At 51.8% G+C, this 5,000-nt stretch overlaps 1 non-coding gene across 1 annotated transcript in view; it reads right to left on the reverse strand.

Annotated features, from left to right (window-relative positions):
- Positions 1 to 1,346, reverse strand: part of LOC126436531 (small subunit ribosomal RNA) — a 1,909-nt gene extending 563 nt beyond the window's left edge. Inside the window, exon 1 of the ribosomal RNA XR_007580736.1 lies at positions 1 to 1,346. This exon is cut by the window's left edge and continues 563 nt beyond it. This is a non-coding gene — a ribosomal RNA (small subunit ribosomal RNA).
- Between the last annotated feature and the right edge of the window lie 3,654 nt (positions 1,347 to 5,000).

Here is a 5,000-nt window from a genome sequence, read left to right on the forward strand (position 1 = left end):
GAGCTATCAATCTGTCAATCCTTCCGGTGTCCGGGCCTGGTGAGGTTTCCCGTGTTGAGTCAAATTAAGCCGCAGGCTCCACTCCTGGTGGTGCCCTTCCGTCAATTCCTTTAAGTTTCAGCTTTGCAACCATACTTCCCCCGGAACCCAAAAGCTTTGGTTTCCCGGAGGCTGCCCGCCGAGTCATCGGAGGAACTGCGGCGGATCGCTGGCTGGCATCGTTTATGGTTAGAACTAGGGCGGTATCTGATCGCCTTCGAACCTCTAACTTTCGTTCTTGATTAATGAAAACATACTTGGCAAATGCTTTCGCTTCTGTTCGTCTTGCGACGATCCAAGAATTTCACCTCTAACGTCGCAATACGAATGCCCCCGCCTGTCCCTATTAATCATTACCTCGGGTTCCGAAAACCAACAAAATAGAACCGAGGTCCTATTCCATTATTCCATGCACACAGTATTCAGGCGGGCTTGCCTGCTTTAAGCACTCTAATTTGTTCAAAGTAAACGTGCCGGCCCACCGAGACACTCAATAAAGAGCACCCTGGTAGGATTTCAACGGGGTCCGCCTCGGGACGCACGAGCACGCACGAGGCGGTCGCACGCCTTCGGCTCGCCCCACCGGCAGGACGTCCCACGATACATGCCAGTTAAACACCGACGGGCGGTGAACCAACAGCGTGGGACACAAATCCAACTACGAGCTTTTTAACCGCAACAACTTTAATATACGCTATTGGAGCTGGAATTACCGCGGCTGCTGGCACCAGACTTGCCCTCCAATAGATACTCGTTAAAGGATTTAAAGTGTACTCATTCCGATTACGGGGCCTCGGATGAGTCCCGTATCGTTATTTTTCGTCACTACCTCCCCGTGCCGGGAGTGGGTAATTTGCGCGCCTGCTGCCTTCCTTGGATGTGGTAGCCGTTTCTCAGGCTCCCTCTCCGGAATCGAACCCTGATTCCCCGTTACCCGTTACAACCATGGTAGGCGCAGAACCTACCATCGACAGTTGATAAGGCAGACATTTGAAAGATGCGTCGCCGGTACGAGGACCGTGCGATCAGCCCAAAGTTATTCAGAGTCACCAAGGCAAACGGACCGGACGAGCCGACCGATTGGTTTTGATCTAATAAAAGCGTCCCTTCCATCTCTGGTCGGGACTCTGTTTGCATGTATTAGCTCTAGAATTACCACAGTTATCCAAGTAACGTGGGTACGATCTAAGGAACCATAACTGATTTAATGAGCCATTCGCGGTTTCACCTTAATGCGGCTTGTACTGAGACATGCATGGCTTAATCTTTGAGACAAGCATATGACTACTGGCAGGATCAACCAGGGAGCTGCGTCAACTAGAGCTGAGCAGCCGGCCGCCCGGGAGTGTGTCCCGGGGGCCCGCGCGAACACGCAAGCGTCCGCTCAATTATTCTGCAAACAGGAGGAGGCTGAGCTCCCCTGCACAACACACCTCGAAACCCTCTCAGGTCCCGGCGGCGCGCAGCGCCGTCCTAAGTACTTGGTCGGGTTCGAGAGAGGCGCAATCGCCCGGAGTTAGGCGAGTAGACGCTTTAGGTGCGACCACCCGTGCTCCCAACTGAGCTTGCCGCTGCCGACAGAGGCCCGGGAGCGTGCTGTCGTGGCATTGCCGGCGGGAGACAACACGCGCCACCTACGGTGACCGGCAGCTCCAACGCCAGCGCCACAGAAGGACAAAAGCCCCACTTGGGTGCCGAAGCGAACTCTCCCAGCACAGCGCACGCGCCAACACGTCCGCACAGCTGCGATACAAACCACCTGCGAGAACCGCTGGGGCGACCGAGCAGCAGACGGCGTCGCGGCGCCGAGCGCCGGGCGGCGGCGCATCCTCAGCGCACACAGTCCTCAATCGGACCAGCACACTGCAGATGGCCACCGCGCTTCGCACCGGGCCCGCGAGGACCTGCTTTGGCCGCAAGGCGCCGCGAGCAGGGGGCGCCGGCGCGCAGCTGCGCCGCCTGCCGCGTCCGTCGGCCGGCGCGCCTGCCACTGGCCGCCCCCACCAGCCGGCTGTAGCGCGTGCGCCCACGCACCGCGCTGCCAGCACGCCGGGCGGCCCCCCCTCACCGGCCGGGGACGGTCCCACCCAGCCACCGCCGCGTATCGCCTCACACCCAGATCCCCTTTCACGTTCGTGGGCATGGTGGGTCCCCTTTCACGTTCGTGGGCATGGTGGGTATCCCTGAAACAACCGGTTAATAGCTCGACCGATCGTCGCCAACACTGATTCACCTCTAGCGAGAACAACCGCACCACAACGGGTTACCTGTTGTTCATTTGCGTAACGTCACCAGCAAACGTAGACGTCCATCGCCATTTGCAACGAGTATTGCATGCCTGTGTCAGGTGTCACAACACACTACGTCTGCCCACATAGACGCAACAACATGTGCACGCCTCGAGAACACGTGGAAGGTAGCCCCCGTACGTATGCGGTGTCCATTGCGCGAACGACTGTCAGCCGGCCTCTGCAGGATGTCGCAGATGTGGAACGCGGTGCAACATGCTATCACGGTGTGTGAGAAGAGACGACTACGTCCGAATACACGCTCCACTACATCAACAGACTGCTCATGCTGATCGCCATCCAGGGCGTCCGTTCCTCCCACACGTCTGAATGGCGTACCACACTGCAATCCAGCTCTTATAGGGAGACGACACGTAGCTGCGTGCACAATATTTGGACTGTATGGTCTGCCGTTGCTAGGCGCAGTCGTCGTACGGTCACACATGTGCCACGATGTATCATTCAGTACATACGGACCAATGTGCAGTACAGTTTGTGGGTTTTGCGTACATCGGCGGACAGGTGACAGGCCGTACCACAACGTAGGCTGAGTACGTCGGCATGCGAAGGGCATTGAACATGCAAACTTCTCAACGACCAGCTTGCGAAGGCAGGGGGGAAGGGGGGGGGGGGCATGTACGTCCTGCTGCTATCCACATTACAGTGTATAGCAGGAGCATGTGGAAAGTCAGCAACACCTGCAAGGTGTTTAACATGACGCGATACACAGGGGACCGGGCAGTGCGAATAGCGAACTATATTGCGAGGGTTGCGGTTAGGCAACACTACACTAATTTAACGAGTTGCATAACAATTACAGAGCAGGTTCAGCGACAACGTGCGTCAGGTTAAGGCGCAATATAGGTTAGGTTAAGGCACAACATGGGTTACGTTAAAGCACAAATTAGGTTACGTTAAAGCACAAATTAGGTTACGTTAAAGCACAAATTAGGTTACGTTAAAGCACAAATTAGGTTACGTTAAAGCACAAATTAGGTTACGTTAAAGCACAAATTAGGTTACGTTAAAGCACAAATTAGGTTACGTTAAAGCACAAATTAGGTTACGTTAAAGCACAAATTAGGTTACGTTAAAGCACAAATTAGGTTACGTTAAAGCACAAATTGGGTTACGTTAAAGCACAAATTGGGTTACGTTAAAGCACAAATTGGGTTACGTTAAGGCACAACATGGGTTACGTTAAGGCACAACATGGGTTACGTTAAGGCACAACATGGGTTACGTTAAGGCACAACATGGGTTACGTTAAGGCACAACATGGGTTACGTTAAGGCACAACATGGGTTACGTTAAGGCACAACATGGGTTACGTTAAGGCACAACATGGGTTACGTTGAGGCACAACATGGGTTACGTTGAGGCACAACATGGGTTACGTTGAGGCACAACATGGGTTACGTTGAGGCACAACATGGGTTACGTTGAGGCACAACATGGGTTACGTTGAGGCACAACATGGGTTACGTTGAGGCACAACATGGGTTACGTTAAGGCACAACATGGGTTACGTTGAGGCACAACATGGGTTACGTTGAGGCACAACATGGGTTACGTTGAGGCACAACATGGGTTACGTTGAGGCACAACATGGGTTACGTTGAGGCACAACATGGGTTACGTTGAGGCACAACATGGGTTACGTTGAGGCACAACATGGGTTACGTTGAGGCACAACATGGGTTACGTTGAGGCACAACATGGGTTACGTTGAGGCACAACATGGGTTACGTTGAGGCACAACATGGGTTACGTTGAGGCACAACATGGGTTACGTTGAGGCACAACATGGGTTACGTTGAGGCACAAATTAGGTTACGTTGAGGCACAAATTAGGTTACGTTGAGGCACAAATTAGGTTACGTTGAGGCACAAATTAGGTTAGGTTAAGGTACAATATGGGTTAGGTTAAGGTACAATATGGGTTAGGTTAAGGTACAATATGGGTTAGGTTAAGGTACAATATGGGTTAGGTTAAGGTACAATATGGGTTAGGTTAAGGCACAACATGGGTTAGGTTAAGGCACAACATGGGTTAGGTTAAGGCACAACATGGGTTAGGTTAAGGCACAACATGGGTTAGGTTAAGGCACAACATGGGTTAGGTTAAGGCACAACATGGGTTAGGTTAAGGCACAACATGGGTTAGGTTAAGGCACAACATGGGTTAGGTTAAGGCACAACATGGGTTAGGTTAAGGCACAACATAGGTTAGGTTAAGGCACAACATAGGTTAGGTTAAGGCACAACATAGGTTAGGTTAAGGCACAACATAGGTTAGGTTAAGGCACAACATAGGTTAGGTTAAGGCACAACATAGGTTAGGTTAGGGCACAACATAGGTTAGGTTAAGGCACAACATAGGTTAGGTTAAGGCACAACGTAGGTTAGGTTAAGGCACAACATAGGTTAGGTTAAGGCACAACATATGTTAGGTTAAGGCACAACATAGGTTAGGTTAAGGCACAACATAGGTTAGGTTAAGGCACAACATAGGTTAGGTTAAGGCACAACATAGGTTAGGTTAAGGCACAACATAGGTTAGGTTAAGGCACAACATAGGTTAGGTTAAGGCACAACATAGGTTAGGTTAAGGCACAACATAGGTTAGGTTAAGGCACAACGTAGGTTAGGTTAAGGTACAACGTAGGTTAG

The sequence above is a fragment of the Schistocerca serialis genome, unplaced genomic scaffold (genome assembly GCF_023864345.2).
Source record: "Schistocerca serialis cubense isolate TAMUIC-IGC-003099 unplaced genomic scaffold, iqSchSeri2.2 HiC_scaffold_1239, whole genome shotgun sequence".
Taxonomy (NCBI): Eukaryota; Metazoa; Arthropoda; class Insecta; order Orthoptera; family Acrididae; genus Schistocerca; species Schistocerca serialis.